This window comes from Neofelis nebulosa, chromosome 1, assembly GCF_028018385.1.
Source record: "Neofelis nebulosa isolate mNeoNeb1 chromosome 1, mNeoNeb1.pri, whole genome shotgun sequence".
Classification (NCBI taxonomy): domain Eukaryota; kingdom Metazoa; phylum Chordata; class Mammalia; order Carnivora; family Felidae; genus Neofelis; species Neofelis nebulosa.
The window spans coordinates 79,985,327-80,003,963 of NC_080782.1; the positions used below are offsets into that span (position 1 = coordinate 79,985,327).

The following is an 18,637-nucleotide window of genomic DNA, read 5'->3' on the forward strand; positions in this document are numbered from 1 at the left end:
AAGCAAATTTCTTCTTAAATAGCATTCTCTCTTTGTATTTTCACATCATAGATCAGAACAACTGTGCTCTTAGTTCTTGTTGTTCAAAAGGGCGTTAGCAAGTTGTCCCTGGGGACTAGTTAGGATGGACAAAAACATAAACTTGAATCTATCAGAGCCCACACAAGATACTGAAAATTGTATGGCAAACTAATTTTTCTCATTGATGATAAAAATAAAAAAATTCAATAAACATGAATTAAAGTTATTAAATAATAGATTCTTAGAAATTTCACAAGATGTTATTTGTTGGTGGATTTTAAGAAAGTATAGCATTCAGGAATTTTTTAGGGGGGAGGGAGAATGTTTAGGTTTGAGTTAAATTTAATTAGGAACATTTTCATAAAAACATTGTATTCCCCTGTTTTTATATGCTTAGAATAAAAAGTTAGCCATTAAAATTGGAAGAATGTCTGCAGTAATTTGTGAATATAAACATTATGTATATAAGGCCTATTTCCCTTCTTGTATTTACTAACAGATACTATTAATTTTTTTAATGTTTATTTATTTTTGAGAGAGAGAGAGAGGGAGAGAGAGAGAGAAAGAAAGAGAGAGAGAGAGAGAGAGAGAGAGAGAGAGACAGAGTGTGAGTGGGAGAGGGGCAAAGAGAGAGGGAGACAGAATCTAAAGCAGGCTCCAGGCTCTGAGCTGTCAGCACAGAGCCTAATGTGGGGCTTGAACTCACAAACAATGAGATCATGGCCTGAGCTGAAGTTGAAAGCTAAACTGACTGAGCCACCCAGGCACCCCTACCAATAGACACTATTAAGAAAACTACTTGGGGTGCGTGGGTGACTCAGTTGGTTAAGTGTCTGACTCTTGATTTTGGTTCAGGTCATGATCGCGGTTCATTAAGTTTGAGCCCCACGTCAGGCTCTGCGCTGACAGTGCAGAGTCTGCTTGAGATTCTCTCTCTCCTTCTTTCTCTGCCCCTCCACCTCCCACCCACCCCCCCCAATAAATAAATAAACTCAAGAAAAAAAAGAGAACTACTCATTAAGATAGCTACATATAAGATAATGATACAAAAAAAAGAAAAATACATTTTCAATGTAATCACTATTTTAACTCATTATTTTAACCAATAGGTAGTTTGTCTGTCTATAGTAATTTGGTTTCCAAATTCAAAGATCATATCACTAATGGGGGAAAATAATTAAAATAAAGGATATTTTTTCCAGTGTGAGTTCTCTTTATAATTTCCAGTACTTGTTGGCACATAAATTTCAAGTAAATTTGCTCTGCCGAGATTTTCTTAGTAAATTTAGGCAACCGATCAATATTGCAGGCTTCTGTGCTGCTTGTCACAGGAAGCACCTGGATCTTTTATCTGTCCATACTATGGAGATTTCGCAGGTAATTTCCAGCTTAAGTCTCTTCGGTTGCCTAGAGCAGGTAAAACACATTGGATAGCTGGAGCAATAATTTTGACAATAAAAGTTACTACATAAGGAAAATGAAGTTTCTAATTGGGCCCAGGTGTTCCTGTTTGACGTTCCTTGTTTGGAGGCCATGAAGAGTGATGAGTTCACCTCAGCTTCATTCTGCCAGGTAAAACTGGGAACCTTAGGCTACAACTGCTTTAAAAAGAATTTCATCCATGGAGTTCTGTCTACAACCACCTTATTAATTTGCGTGGACTGTAATATTTTGGTGGGTTGCCTGAAAATGTTTACTTCATAATTGAAAATAAAACTATTTGATTTCATGGCCTGAAGGGTTAGCTCCTCTCAGAGGGACACCATATTTTGATGGTGTCCTACAGTGACTTCTCTACAATCATGGCAGCAGCTAGCAATCTTTCTGAAGATAGTGTCCAGGTATGAGGATGTGCTAATCATAGCAGACAAAGCTTGCAGGCCCAGGCTGAACTGGCAAGTCAGTTTCTGTTTCTAATTCTGTAAGAGCATCTTCAAAGCCACCTGCAGAAGGCAGTCTTTTCAGCTGTCTCTCAAATCAATCCATATTTCCTGAGCTTCTGTGTTGTGGAAACCATATTGCTCTCAGAGAAGGAGGAGACTTAGAGATCATTACTCAGAGCCCCACCCCTCTCACCTCCTATTTTATAAATTGAATTGAGGTCTTGAAAGGGTAAATGAATTGTCCAGACTACACAGTTACCTGATGGCTTTGCTGAGACTAGAGCCCCATATTCTGCGTCCCAGTCACAGTTCAGTGCTATGCTGGTAAATTCTGTCTCTCCGCTCTGTTGTAATCACTATTTTCCATAGACTCTCTAGATCTGAAATGTTCTTTTCTATATGAATTCCATTTTGGCTCCCAATTCTGGTTTATTATCTTGATTCGTCAAACCATTGCTATACAAGGCCCATGCTAAAAGTTCCCATCCTGGCCCTCCCTTCACCAGAAACTTTTCTCCTCATTAGAAATCGCAAAGAGAGAAATATGCAGTTTTTCTTTCAAGACTGTGCTTTCTAGTTCCACTTCAAACATCAACTTTACCTTTTCTGACCCTCTGCTACAACTAAATGATAACTGCCCTTCCACTAAAATGCTATGGAGATTTGTACCTTACTTGTGGAATAATTGCTCCTGTGTACTTATCTTAGGCTATTTATGAGTTATATGAGGACAGTGAGCATGCATATCGTCTTCAGATTAAAAGTGAAAGCTTATTATAAATCATCACAGTTGGCATAGTATTAAAAATGCTATTTTAGGGGCGCCTGAGTGGCTCAGTCAGTTAAGCATCTGACTTTGGTTCTGGTCATGATCTCATGGTTCATGGGTTCAAGCCTCACCTCTGGCTCTCTGCTGACAGTGTGGAGCCTACTTCGGATCCTCTGTCTCCCTTGCTTTCTGCCCCTCTCCCACTCTCTCAAAAAAATAAACATTAAAAAATAAAATAAAATAGTTTATAAAAAAATGCTATTTTGGGGATGTTATTATGAATGTAGTAATTTTTCAAGGAGTATATACTCTCTAGGAATATTTAATCCAGTGTTAGCATATTACCTTCTTTCTGCCCACTGTCAAAGGCCGGGTTCTTGTGTTTTTAGCTCTCCTTAGTAGTGAGATTTCTACCTTCACATGGGCCAGGTCATCCCCAACATAAAGATTCAGATAAAGAGAGCCCAGAATTTTGGATTGCTTGTGTACCCGCTACCTCAGATGGATTCCTATCTTGGATTCCTATCTCTCTCCTGTGCCTGAGATGTCTCCCCACTAACCAAGAGGCATATCTGCATATGGGTCCTTCCCTTTATTGTCCGTATCATTTGGCTTCTGAGTCTGGCAAAGTTTCTCTTGCAGTGAATAACAGATTCTTCATTAAATATGACACTTGCATTCTTAACACGTTTTTATGTGATGATGCCGGTCCAGACACCACTCTTTGGGAATTTCTGGTCTAGAAAAACATTTTCTTTTGTTTTTTTGTTTTAAAAACTACTTCTATTTTTAAAAAGTGTTAGTCTTGAAATGATTTCAAATTTACTAAAGTTGTAGTAAAATGCACAGAGTTCCACTATACCATTTACTCAGATTCCCAATTGTTTATATTTCTGAACCATTTGAGAATAACACTTCTGTATCTAACCAATTCCTAGTTGTATCTGCCTAATATCAGAATGCTAACCTGTTACCAGCTCAGCTATTAACCTCTTTGTTTTCTTTTTTTTTTTTTTTTTTTTTTTTTTAAATTTTTTTTTCAACGTTTTTTATTTATTTTTGGGACAGAGAGAGACAGAGCATGAACGGGGGAGGGGCAGAGAGAGAGGGAGACACAGAATCGGAAACAGGCTCCAGGCTCCGAGCCATCGCCCAGAGCCCGACGCGGGGCTCGAACTCACGGACCGCGAGATCGTGACCTGGCTGAAGTCGGACGCTTAACCGACTGCGCCACCCAGGCGCCCCTTTGTTTTCTTTTTTTAATCTACTATTTTATCTTTCTCTTTTAAAATTTGAGAAGTTATAAAAAGGGAATTTTCAATTTTGAAAATCCCCTTAAAACCTCATTTTGAGGGAGAAGTTTACTACTTGTATCCAATTTTTGAATAACAGAGGGTCAAAGGTATACAGAATCTCTGGAAACCAGAACTGGTGAGTTGGAAACCACTGGTGGAGCACTCCTGCCATGTTGAGATGAACACTTGCATTTACGTGGTGCTTCCTACAAGCAAACTGCTTGAGCTTTCGTTTTCTTAGTTATTTATTTCAACAACTACATAAAATATATAGGAAGCTTGATCTGTTAATTGGATTTCCTTTATAGAAAATCTTTAGAAACAGTCTTTCTCCCATGTTGAGATGGATTTGACTTTCCAATCTTGAATTCAAGAACTATCTCTAAATATTGTTTTACAGGCAGATAGATTAAAGGAAAAAATATTTGTCAAGAAACTTCATTGGGGCGCCTGGGTGGCTAAATCGGTTAAGTGTCTGACTTTGGCTCAGGTCATGATTTCACAGTTCGTGAGTTCGAGTCCCATGTCAGGCTCTGTGCTGATAGCTCAGAGCCTGGGGTCTACTTTGGATTCTGTATCTCCCTCTCTCTCTGCCTGTCCCTGTTCATGTTCTGTCTCTCTCAAAAACAAATAAAACATTAAAAAAAAAAAGAAATTTTATTAATCTACAAAATCGTCCACAGTCTTTTCTCTCACTCAGTAGTGTCAGGGTCTGATTCCAGTGAATATCGCAGGCTTTGAGAAGTCTACTACAGTGACCGAGGATAATAGTTTTAATTTTTATGAAACAATTTATCTTCCTGGGATGTGATCTATTTTAGGCATGCCCCAATTTCTTTCAAGCCTTAGGCTCAAGTGTCTGTGATGATTTGCAACACTTGGTGCAATAACCTGGTGTTCTCCACATTCAGTGTAGGATTACTGCTTCTAATTTTGCAGACAGAAAACCAAGGGACATAATAAAGTGAAAAATGGCACCAGAAGTCAGCAGAATAGCTAGATTAGACTTCAATCATTTAATTCACTCTCAAGTTAGAAACTCTCTCACTTGTTAACTTCTTATTCAGTCTGATTTCCATCCCAATGCATGGGTCTCTTCATCTATTCCATGCATGAAGCTTCATTTACTTCAAAGTCTCTCCTACATACAGGAGAAAGAATGAGTACCTGGCCTGATTGGTATTCTGCCTTGAGCTTTGTAAGGATGTTTGTTGAAGACTAATGGTTGATGTGGACTCCATGAAGAAGACTCAAACCTTGACCTGTTGTTTAAAATGGTATGTTACACAATACAAACCTGATGGTTAAAACTATTAGCCATCAGAATCCATCTATTGGCCTTTAAAGCCAAATAATTTTGCATGATAATTTGCCCAATACCGACAGGAGACTTTATGTTGAGGGGTATCTGCCATATGATTTTAATAACTCCTCTTATCCCTTAGTAGTCTTCTATTCCTCCTGATATGCTGATCAATTTGTCAGTATTCAGAGGCAAAAATCCATTTTAATGTTGATTCTGGTGACCTATCATCCAAAACATAAAACTACCACTCCTCCCTAATGCCTCCTCACACTATTTCAGATAATTTAAGTGAAATAAAAATGACATCTGTTTTTACTTTCAGAAACTTACTTCTATCCCTGCTGCCCTGTCATTGATGATCACCCCTAACTGGAAGCTGACTTTGGGTTTCTCTGTATTCATGTTTTCCTTTTCCCTCTAGTGTGCTCTAAGTGAACTGTGCCCATTCAGTACCACTCCTGCGGCCCCTCCCCCCCCATTATTATATTCATATAATAAGCATGAACTGATAAAGGAACAGCTGCTATAAAATTTTGCGCACATATTTATAAAGACAAAGATCAAAGATGCTGACTTTGAAGCAGATAAGGAAACAAAGGATAATATTCCCTTTATGTCCAGGGCCTCACGTTGACCACTCTGCTGGTGGGGAAGCCACTTAAACACCACTTAAGAAATAGAGCTTTAGGCAGGAAGAATTCTCATGGAAAACAGACACATTCAACTTCTACACAGTAAGAAGATCTCCATTTGGAATGACCTGTTATTCTCCCTTATTATCGCTCAGCATTCCAAAGCAATGTGGATGAACAATAATGCTGTGGTTGTTGGGACTCATAAAAGCATTGAGCGGTTGGGGCTTGCCCAATAAAATCCAATTTAGTGCTTAGTTGAAGGGAGACTTGTAGAGTAAAATGGCATATTGCACTTTAGGATCACCCTGCTAATTCTATCTGCTCTTCTACTGATTTGACTGCTGCTGCCCTGTTGTGTTGTTGCTCTAGGCTGTGTGAATAAAGAGCTTTAGAGGAAATCATAAATACTTGATTTAATTAAGACCATTACCAACACCACGTCTAGCCTCCTTTCTCCAAGTGCCAAGGTATGGATTACTTTTGAACAAAAGTGATGCAATAAATACGTAGGGACGAAATGCAGTTCCTGTTTTGTGGTTTGTAAAAAAGAGTGCATCACAACAAGATGCCCTGTAGCAATGAAAGATTTTCTGGTCAGCAGTTTCCTTTGGAGTAGAGGTTTCCAGGGCTAGAGGCTAGGGGGATACACAGTCAAACCTTTTCACATCAGTCAAAAAAGAAAAGGAAAAAAAAAAAGCAGCTCTAGTTCAGCCATTTGATCCTATGCTGAGATATCCAGTGCTGTTATTTTAAAGCCACAAGCCACAGGGATTGTGCTATTTTCTGCTCTCATGCAAATCTCTGCATTAATGTGAAGAACCATGTCAATCCTGTTCATCCACTGACCCTTGTATTTTGCTTGAAGAATTCATTATATTTATCCAGATGCTATTACTAATATTGATAATCATTGAATAGCGTGAATAAATTTTATACACTCTGGATCTTTCCTGGGGTTAAATATATTCCTTCTTTTTAATTTTTTTTTTTTTTTTATGGATAACTAGCTCATCCTGGTTTGCCTGGGGTTTTCCTGGTTTTAAAACTGAAATTTCTGCTCGTTGAGAAACTGCTTAGTCCAGTTGGTAACTGTTTCTTTTCTCTGTTTTCAGTTCTGCACTGTGCCTTGTAAATTACCATCAGAATGTTTTTTACATACTTTAAAGTCTTATGCCACAAGTTCTATGGCCTCAGCTAGCTCTAAAACAAAACAAATTTTGACTGGGATTACATTGAATGTGTAGATGGTTTATATACACAATGGAATACTACGTGGCAATGAGAAAGAATGAAATATGGCCTTTTGTAGCAACGTGGATGGAACTGGAGAGTGTTATGCTAAGTGAAATAAGTCATACAGAGAAAGACAGATACAATATGTTTTCACTCTTATGTGGATCCTGAGAAACTTAACAGAAGACCATGGGGGAGGGGAAGGAAAAAAAAAGTTAGAGAGGCAAACCAAAAAATACTCTTAAAAACTGAGAACAATCTGAGGGTTGATGGGGGTGGGAGGGAAGGGGTGGGTGGGTGATGGGTATTGAGGAGGACACCTTTTGGGATGAGCACTGGGTGTTGTATGAAAACCAATTTGACAATAAATTTCATATTAAAAAAATAAAACAAAACAAAAAACAAAACAAAAACAAAAAACAACCCATTGAAAATGAACAGTAGCATACCTTATCCTTGAGCACAAATGATTTCAAGAACTAAAGCTACTTCATTTTAGTTCTGCTCCTCACACTTCCATAGGAGAGAAAAGAAAAAAAAAAAAAGCACAAGAAACACATTACCACATCTATTGGTCATCCTAATTATGAGTGACTTTCAAATTCTACTATTTGATTCTTCCCTTTTGGAAATTTCCTTTTGTGAAAGAGGCTAAATGTAGCTAACTTTTACTGAGTGCCTTAATATATACCAAGTACTGTCTAAGTCCTTTAAATGAATTTGCTTTTTTTAATCCCCTCAAATTCCAGTGAAGAGAGTCTAATTATGGAGTTGCACAAGATGTGTGCTACACAACTCCAGGGGGCACCAATTACATAGATGAGGTAGTTGTGCTGAAAAAGTAGATATTATTATTACTCCATTTGTTAGATGAAAAAACAGCAGCACAGAGAGATCAAATAACGTGCCTATGACCAAACAGCTAGTAAGTGGTAAATAGGTTTACATTGGCAGTCTTGTTTCAGTGCTCTCAATGGGGCCTATTTCTAATAACACTTGCAGTAGCAAATCCTTACTTCTATTTGAAATGCGTACTTACATATGTGTTGTTTTTCTGCCTTTATTTACCCAAAGCTGTCCTGAAATTGTTCCATTCGTAGAGCCTAATCCAACTACACTGCTTAACTATGTCTTTTAAAATTTATTTATTGTTTTTCTATTTCCTCATAATTATTGTTGGGCAAAATGGAACCTAAAAATATGTGTACCTTTCCTGGTTCATTATGAAAATATAACTTAAAGAACAATACTGCCCAAAAGAATTTTCTGTGATGATGGAAGTGTCATATATCTATGCTGTCCAATTTTAGGAAACACTAGCCATGTGTTGCTATTGAGTACTTTAAAAGTAGCTAGTGCTGCTGAAGAACTAAATTTTAAATTTTATTTAATTTTATATTAAATTTAAATAGCTGCATGTGGCTGGAGGCTACCATATTGGGCAACATAGGTCTTAAGCCATTCACTTATTAAGGTCATCTTAATATTTATTATGAATATTATACTCATTGCTTCATTAGTTAGAAATATACCTGTCCACTGGCTCCTACATGACTATATTTAAAGGACAGGTAAGAATGGGCAGGAAGGAGAGAGAAATCACACCGGGGGATCCATACTTTCAATCTCCTGTGCTTGTTTTATTCAGCAATGTTTGTAAGGGCACAAAGATAATCACAGAGTAGATTACTTGGGGGGCCATAAAACCCATATTTAGGCATTTTTACAGGCACTGGACACAGTAGGGTTTCGAGTCATCAAGATGAAGATAAACATAAGAATCATGGCTTTATAGGAAAATTATAAAAATTACCTCTGAACTATCAATTAGCCTTCGTTATCGCCTGTCTCCTTCCCCCATCTCTCTATATTCATCCACAATTTTATGTATCACACGTGTAATAGGAATGCAGTTTGTTTTCTGCTATTTTAATACACTTTTAACACAAGATGTATCTGAGATTTGTGATAAAAGACTCTTGGGAAATTTCTTCAAAATAAAGTCAGCTTCAAGTCATAAACTTTGACTTTTTTGACTTTGTTCCTTTGAATGATTGGGTAGAACAGAGACCCCTAAAAAAAGAAGGGGTGATTATGAAAACAAGCTGGATGACTAGTTTCTCCATTTAAGGTCTTTTCCTGGCTTTGCTTGACTACTATAGTCGCACATCATTAGTCTTGAAAAGAATGTTCACAGGGAAACCACCTTACGGTGCAAACGCATTTGGAGCAGGTGCGCGTGCTTTATTACATGCCCATGAGCACCAGTGAGGCCTTTGTTGTTGGCCACCCCTCTCCCCAGGGCTTGGCCTCTCTCCAGAGTCTCCTTTCACTTACTTTACCAGCCAAATCTCCCTTTGCTTGCAGGAAGAAAGTATCTGTAGCGGCACTATGTGCTACTTGACTTTTAGCTTGTAGTATCAGCTGCTGCCATCAGTTCCTTCATCTGCAGTCTCACTTGTCCACTTAAAGTGACGTCGTCCGGTAGTAACGCCCGCTACAACACACAACGCTCACTTAAATTTGGATGTCAGATAAATAATGAGTACATTTTTAGTAGAAGTATGTTTCAAAATTTGTATGGAACATAATTTTTAAGTCTATCTCCAATTTTGCATGAGACATACTAAAAAATTATTTGTTGTTTATCTGAAATTCAAATTTAACTAAGCATCCTTTATTTTTATTTGCTAAATCCAGCAATCCTACATCAGGAGCATTCTCTTCATCATAACAGCAAGGAAAGAGCTGATGCATCTCAAACTTTGTGGGAAGGCATCACAAGTCATTTGAACAGTGTGTTCACCTTTCAGAAATACCAGATATGCTCTTCTTGGAGTGACTAACACTTTAATAATGGCAATAGTCACTGAATCTGAATCTTAGCTATGACAAAAGAGTGTTGAGAGGACTAATGACTTATTGACTGGCTCTGGCTGAGCACCTCATGGAGCTTCATTTGATCACCAGAATAGAACAGCAGTTTAAAGTACAGACGGTCAATGACTAATTCAGAGTTGGGAACTTTATTTTTTTATTTATTTTATTTATTTTATTTTATTTTATTTTATTTTATTTTATTTTATTTTATTTTATTTTATTTTATTTTATTTTATTTTATTTTTTGTGCTTTTTTGCTTTTCTCTCCTATGGAAGTGTGAAGAGCAGAACCAAATCAAATAGCTTTAGTTCTGGAAATCGTTTGTGCTCAAGGATAAGTCATGCTACTGTTAATTTTCAGTAGGTTGTTTTTGTTTGTTTTGTTTTGTTTTGTTTTACAGCTAGCTGAGGTGATAGAACTTGTGGCATTAGCCTTCAAAGTATAAAAACATTCTGATGGTGATTTACAATGCACAGTGAAGAACTGAAAAAAAGAGCAGAGAATGTGCCATAATAAAATTTGTATTACATAAAATCAATGATACAGACATCAATTCCATTGTTCACCATCTTGCTAATGACAGGGGGGACAGGGCCAAGAAGACAGCATGACTTTGCAGCCCACCTAGCAACTTCTGGCTCTATCAGAGGTAATCCTAAACTAGAGGCGAAGCCACCACGGTCAGTCCCAAACATAGCTCTTTTATAGCTGTCTGAATTTGTTTCATCTCCCCTTTATTCTTGGATTAGTGGCTTTAAAATGGAAATGCTGGATTCATTTCAGTTATTAGACTGATGTAAGCATTGTAATTCTCTCTCTTGAATTCTTAAATGTGTTGATTGTACTCTGGGAATTTTATGGTTCTTTTAAAAATACCGAAAGTGCTTTGCTCCATTTTTCTGATGTAATTGCTTGTACTATTTAATTCCCAACTCTATTATATTTGAACTTTTGCAGAGGAATCAAAGAAACACAAAAGACATTCTAAATGATAAGTTTTCATTTCTTCTTTCAAAATACAAATAAAACTAGTTTGTCATAAATTGGAGGAAAAGAAAATTGCGTTAAGGTGAAACTTATTCAGAGTCAGAAGTCTTGTTTTTTTAAAGGAAATACTCTGGTGACCAAAACAAATGGTGGCGAGTTGGTGACACAATAATAATTGGCAGTCTCTGGTGTCCAAAGCCATTTGCTTGAATTATTTATGTCTCAAAACTGACAGGAATTTCATAAAAGCAAATAAGGCAAGTCCAGCGGGTGTCGTTTACATGATGCAATCACACATCTGATTGACTGCAGGTCTCATCTGCCAGAGCTGATGCCTTAAAAACCCAGGGGAGGAGTTTATTTCAAGACAGTCCCATACCCATCAAGGTTTGATTAGTTCTTCACCAGCTTGATTCCATTGATTGTCAAAAGCAGGTTGACAGAGAACAACAATGCAGCTACTGTTGTTTGCTTTAAAGCACCTCAGCCCGCAGGAATTGCCACTGAATTGTACCCTTAGACTTTGAAATGATCGTTCAGTCCCCTAAAAATACTTTCAAAAATTAACAGTAACCAACTGAATTATGATTTGTTGCTTTATAGTACCTGAGATGTGGCTGTTACAGTCTGGCAACCTCCTTGGATGGTTTTTCAGCTTTGTCTCTGGGACTCAGCTGGTCCTTAATGTCTTCTCTCACTCCTCATTAACTTGGTTTTCTCCCACTGCAGTTCCCTTCTGGCAAGGTGGATGGAGATAGGGCCATGGTTCCATTGTACTGGCCTTTGGAGTTGGAATAGTAAGTGAGAAAAATGAAATTGCCCCAAGACAATTTACATAGTCTTCATTACAAACAGATGAGTGGCTCTTCCTACCCATTTTAATGTGAACTTTGGAGTAATGCTCATGGAGTTTATGATCCTTAAAATTTAAGTTTATCTTATACATTTTAAGAAAGAGATTTTAATGTGCAAAGAGAGCAACATATTTATGAAATTTTCATTTAAGTTTGTATTTACTTTTGCCTTGGACATTACAACAGACTTTGGGAATTAAATGAATGACTTATAATACTCTTCAGATTTTTTGTATCTATGGAATATTTTATATTCCATATTTTTAGATATTTTGAATATTTATTTCATCAAAACTGTGGAAATAAATTGTTCAGAATATTATGTCATTGTTCATAATTGCTAAAGTCATTGCCATGTCAGTTGATGTCAATGACAAGTCATTTCCTTTGAATACTGCCATTTGTGACAACATGGATGAAACTTGAGGGCATTATACTAGGATAAGTCAGACAGACAAAGACAAATATTGTATGTTCTCACTTATACATGGAATCTAAAAAAACAAACTCAGAGAATCAAGGAGTAGAATGTTGGCTGCCAGGAGCGGGAGGGGTGGGGGAAATGAGGAGGTGTTGGTCACAGGCTACAAGCTTCCAGCTATAAGATGAATAAATTCTGAGGATCTAATGTACAATATGGTAACCATAGTTAACAATACCGTATTGTGTACTTGAAAGTTGTTAAGAGAGTAGATCTTAAGTGTTCTTACCACAGAAAAAAATGTTAATTATGTGACATGATGGAGGATGTTAGGTAACACAATATGTAAGTGTTGCATAATATGTGTATGAAGTCAACACATTGGATGATTTGAACTTATACAATGTTAAATGTCAATTGTATCTCAATAAAGCTGGAAAAAAAAGTTCTGGAGATGGAAGGTAGTGATGGCTGCACAACAGTGTCAGTACACTTAATGCATTCAAACTGCCCACTTAAAAACGGTTAAAATGGGAAATTTTATGTTATGTATATTTCACCACAATAAAAAAAGAAATATAAAAAATTATTTTCTTTGGACATCCATGATGTAAAATGAAGATCTGCTGATAAAGGTTTCTGAAAAACAAACACTGCCCTATTCATAAGTAAAAGTTCTGGGGCAAGGCATTCAACATTTGCTCTTTGGTGGGTTTGGGACAGTGGAGAACTCTGAAAGATGAAGGGGAGAGTTAGCTCATCCAAGGGCCAGTTTTAAGAGGAAAGAATGGCTGACTTGTCCCTAGAAGAGAACGCATTTGTTTCAAAAATATTCCACTGGGGGGCCTCTGGGTGGTTCAGTCGGTTAAGCTTCTGACTTCACTCAGGTCATGATCTCACGGTTCGGGAGTTTGAGCCCCACATTGGGCTCTCTGCTGCCAGCATGGAGCCTGCTTCGGATCCTCTGACCCCTCTCTCTCTGCCCCTCCCCCACTTGCGCGCCTGTGTGCTCTCTGTCTCTCTCTCTCTCTCAAAAATAAATAAACATTAAAAAAAATTCCACTAGAGGCAAAAAGGCCTATTTCATATCCTATCCCATTTCTCTGTTCCTTCTAATTACCTTTTCCCAAGTCTGTGGTAGAGTGTTTCTTCTCTTTTATGCTCAATACAAATATAAAAGTTCTCATTGTTATACACCCAGGTGTCCAGGTATATAATTGCATCAGCAGGAAAAGAAAAGATTTCTTCTTCCAACGGGACACTTAGAATAAAAGCTAGAGCTAGAAAAGCTTTTATTAAGCAGATTATCTTTTCAGTGGTACCTAGCTTTCCTGACCTTCCTAGAATGTCCCACACTCAAGTTCCAACTGGGTAGAGGAAACTGCTTCTCCTGCCACTTCATCTACTTTAAATGTTTGTGGTCCTGGTGTGAGAGGGGACCGTCTCCAGAAATCACGCTGGGATTTGTTCAGACTTTTCAGAGCTCCCCTGTTCCAGGCACATGTGAAAAGGTTTAAGTCATGCAAATATCACGAATAAATGAGTCGTATTCATCTCCAACTCGTGTTTACAAAGATGTGCTGGACACCTGGGAAAGCAGTCAAACCTCAGTCAACACTTGACATTAAGTTTAACCTCCTCCTAAGGAAATAAGCACTTAAAATTTGCTGAGTCATCCGACTCTCACACTTTTCATGGGAACCGTGGACTAGGAGGTTTCAGATATATCCTTCCACTGGGTGTGCTCACAGTTGGAAAATATCTATTATTTTTTTACTGCTCAGCCTGGTGTTTTTGGAACATGGCTCCTTCTTGTAAACATATTAAGATACTTTAAATTCTAAGCTTTCCTTCTGTTAGCCAGTCTGCCCTTCTCATCCTCCTCCCAAGGTCTCTCAACTCCTCTGTCTTGTTCAGAGAACAGCAAGAGATGACACACTGGTCACATTCACATCAGCAAAGGCAGGCAGATGACTATTCTTAAAAAATAGGCAAGTATTATTTCTCCTTAAAGTGGCAGGATATTTTACATCATTAGGATACTTATTAAGGAGTACCTTTAATTGCATTGTTTTTAGGCAATTAATGAGCATTGTCTCAGCACCCACAGATAATGAATGGGTTAGTGAATGAGGATCTAGGAGACTGGACATAGTCTCTGCTATCAACGAACATATAATAGATGATCATCATAACAAATACCCAATAGAAATATGCGCAAGTGAAAAACCCTAACTATGAACCAGGAAGAACACTTACTTTTGAAACAGAGTGTTGATGTTAGTAAGGAAAAGTTTCCAAACAGCTTTATTGCTACAGAGTGAATATGAATTCATTTAAATATGATGGGAGAAGGTTATGAATATTCAGAATTTATCCATTTCTGAGCTATATCCATCAAAGAACTGACAACTGCATAACTATCTCACATTTTGGGTATGTGAGATACATTGGAGAAATTAATAATTTTTACTATGGAGAAAATACCCATCTCCTCCAGACACGTTGTACTCTACCCTTCCCTAACTTGTTCTGTTTGCTTTGGCAGACTTAATAGTATCTTTGCAGTATTTTGCACGGGAGAGTGCCTGGGGAGAGGACCCCCCCCCCCTTTTTCCCTCTTACTACTAGATAGCAGCTCATTCAAGAAATGTGGAAAAATGGTAGAGCTGAATTGTAGACCGAAGTACCACTATACAGATTCTAGCATAAATATATGTTAGCAGAGAGTAAAGAAAGTTGGTTGACAGAGAATGTTCCAATTGCTTTGGTGGAGGTATGAGGATTTTGCTAAGTAAAGACAATATTCTATTCCTCATTTTTTTTTCTTTAGAGGATAAAGTGTAGTTAAATCAATATCAGAAGAATATAGTTAGAGATTACAGAGAGGAAAAAATCTGGATGCCCTAAAGATGTTACATTTCTTTAAGCTACTATGGGTTTGTGAACTGTAGTCACTTCTTGTGCCATATTTTATTGTGAAATGTTACAGGAGATATGATTGATTTAAACTTTGGTTGTATATTATTTCAAAATGTTAGATTAGATCACAAGTAACAAGTGAGTAATAAGGATAATAATTTGCTTTCATTTGACCTGTGTTAAATTCCTGAGATTTAATTTGAATTTTTAAAAACAAGTAGTTATTTCTAAAACCAGCTGCTATGAACAAGTCATGGATAATGCTAAAACATAGTGGTGAAGCTGAGGGCTTGCTTCAACTGGTAAGTAAGATGGCATATTCAGTGGCCAATACTTAATGTAGTCCTACCTTAAGATCTGCTATAGATGGGATGCTTACATTCCCCCCAAATTCATATGTTGAAGTCCTAACCTTCATTGTGGTAGTTTTGGGAGGTGAAGGTTTGGGGAGGTAAGTAGGTCCTAAGGTAAGAGCCCTCATGAATGGTATTGGTACCTTTATCAAAGAGACCCCACAGAGTTCCCTGGTCCTCCTAACATGTGAGGTTATAGAGAGAAGATGGTTGTCTCAGAACCAGGAAGCAAGTTCTCAAACACTGAATGTGCCAGTGCTTTGATCTTGGACTATCCAGAATCCAGAGCTATGAGAAAAAATTCCGTTGTTTAGTTCTAAACTACCCAGTCTTTTCTCTCCGTCTCTCTCTGCCCATCCCCTGCACTTGCTCACACACATTCTGTCTCTCTCTCAAAATAAATGAACTTAAAAAACAAACTACCCAGATTATGGTATTTTGTTATAGCAGCACGAACAGACTTAGTTTCTTTTTCTAGTTGGATTTCATATGGAGTAGCTACAAGTTGATATAAATGCTTTTATGTCAATAAGCAGATGGATTCTGAGGTTGAGGCAAGCAAAACTATTTTTCTGAGTAGCACATAGCCAATTCAGGTAGCATTGGTTTTGCTAATATTAGCCATGTAAATAAAAATAGGTAATAATATTTTCTTATAAGTATATAGACATTTCCAAAGTACCTCCTATCCAATTTTCACATAAGTTATTTCATCATGTACAATATTCTTGGGAAGAAGGGATATCAATGTCACTATTTACTAAATAGGAAAAGTTATGGGCTCTAAGAGTTCAACTCACTAAGAAAACAATTTTCCTAAAACCAATTTGCTGAAAGCTAATTTTCCAATAAGCCGAATCACTAAATGATAATTCAGTGACAAAAATTTGAATTTAATAATAAGAATAATATGTTCATGGCCATTAAATGAATTTTAAAAATGTTCCTTAAGACATATTTGGTAAACTAGTGAATTTTATGAATTTTTCATTTGGCAAATTGATTGTTTAGTACTTTGGCTTGCTTTCAAACTGACAAATTCATTCATTTAATACTAAAATAATGCATTTAATGAGCACATACTGTATGTCAGGAATTGGATGTTTCCTGCTGAATGAGGTAGTAGTACATACATTATAGTTAGTGGAAAAGAGAGTCGAGAACATTGTCACAGAACAGAGTGCTGTAATAGTCATGTTATGGGAATACAGAGAAAGACCATAGGGGAGAAACAACCATTCCATCTGGTCACAGGAGGGTTCTAAGAGGAGGTGATACTTGAGCTGAGATTTAGAGGCTGAAAGTGATTTACCTAGGGGATGAGCAAGTGATCAGAATGTAGGTCAAGGGATCAGAATATGCTTAAGGCAGTGTTTTTCAAACACTGGTGACAGTGTTCATGAAATAAATGTCAAATAAAAATAAAGTCAAGATTGACATTTTAAAAAGTAAAACAGAATGGAACAAGAAAATACCAGGAGGCACTGGATGGGATCAGGTAAGTATTATTTTGTGTAAATCTGTTTTAAATAGGTATATGTCATATGTATGTCATATTATCACAGTCAATAGATAAATAAGGCACATAAGATAGGGAGAATATGTTTATAACGGTGCCACATGTAGACTGTTAAAGTGGGGAGAAAAAATTCAATGTGAGAGACTGTAGGCAGAAATGCCTGGACAAATAGAGACCAGATTATGGAGTCTATAGGCATTCTATGAGGTTTGAACTTTATCCTGAAGATAAAAGGAGTCACTGAAATGATTCATGGCTTCAGTAAACCAATTTCCTTTTAGTCAAGAAGTTTGAAAACTCCAAATGGGATAGAATAATGACTATAAGAAAGAAAATTTTGTTTTCTAATTCTACTACTTACCCTCAACCCAAGCTTTTATTTCTTAGAAGCTATAGCTACTATTAGTTTCTGTTTTTGTAAAAGTGTACACAATAAATATTTCCTGATTTTTCTGCTTCAGATGAGATCATTTAATTACTTACTGAAAAAGATGAAGAACCTACCGTAACCACACAGCCTACTACCTTCCCTTTCCCTTCTACCTTATGAATTGTGTTAGATGTTTTCTCTTTTTTTGGGTGGTTGCATTATAATTTGAACTACTATACTTAACTCTTGATATTTCAGATATATAGCATATTTATTGACTCTTTATTATGGAAATATGGAATTAATATTGTAAATGTTTGATAGAAAACTGTAGATTGAAACAATCTGTTAGTCCTAGAAATTTCCAATTTAATGGGTAGAGAAGATATTTCTCTCAATCTCTCTCTTGTCTGTCTACCATGTATATCTTTGTCTACGTATCTTTATATAATAACCCTACAATATCCCTTAGAAATCAAGAAGATGCCAAACATAAAACTGTGGGAAGAGAGAAAGCAAATGTAATCATTTTATAAACCCCTCAAAATAGAGAATGAGTACTGGGCATTCTATAAATCATGACCTAATTCCTTCTTTAAATAGATGACTTTATTACACAAGTTCCCTGTTAGTTTCTTTGGGACAAGAAATCTTTATCTTTTCCTTCTTTTCTTTACCTTCATTTTGAGTACTGAATGATTTTGAACTGAAAACATTAATAATTGCTTCTACAGCCATTAAAGTTGGCAACTACATGTTCTTGAATTGACAAAGCACTTCCACACATTTCTAATTAAATCATGACAGCCTGAAAGATAGGTGTGCCAGACATTATTATTGTTCAAATTTTATATAGATAAGAACCAGAAATATTATGTTACTTGTCCAGAGTAATGTGGATGGCATGTGGTGGCCCAATAGTACTAATAATTGTAATGGTAATGAACATTATTTGGAAGCTTACTAAATTGCGAAGTTCCATTCTATTATTACAATGTTTGCAATTGCTAACATAATGCCTTGGGAAAATTCAACTTCTCCACGTTCCTTACCTATGAAATGGGAAGATCAGTAATGATCTACTTCATAGGCTATTCTGAAGGGTAAGGTTGTCATGTAGGTAAAGTGCTTAGCACAATGCTTGGAATATGGAGAGTTCTTAATAAATGTTAGCAATTATTATTGGCT

At 36.8% G+C, this 18,637-nt stretch overlaps 1 long non-coding RNA gene across 1 annotated transcript in view; it reads right to left on the bottom strand.

Annotated features, from left to right (window-relative positions):
- The window catches only part of LOC131509975 (uncharacterized), a 34,510-nt gene extending 22,725 nt beyond the window's left edge, over positions 1–11,785 (bottom strand). The window contains exons 1-2 of the long non-coding RNA XR_009260838.1: positions 11,617–11,785; positions 9,480–9,639 (exon numbers count right to left, since the gene is read on the bottom strand). This is a non-coding gene — a long non-coding RNA (uncharacterized LOC131509975). The remainder of the gene's footprint in view (positions 1–9,479; positions 9,640–11,616) is intronic.
- Positions 11,786–18,637: the final 6,852 nt, after the last annotated feature.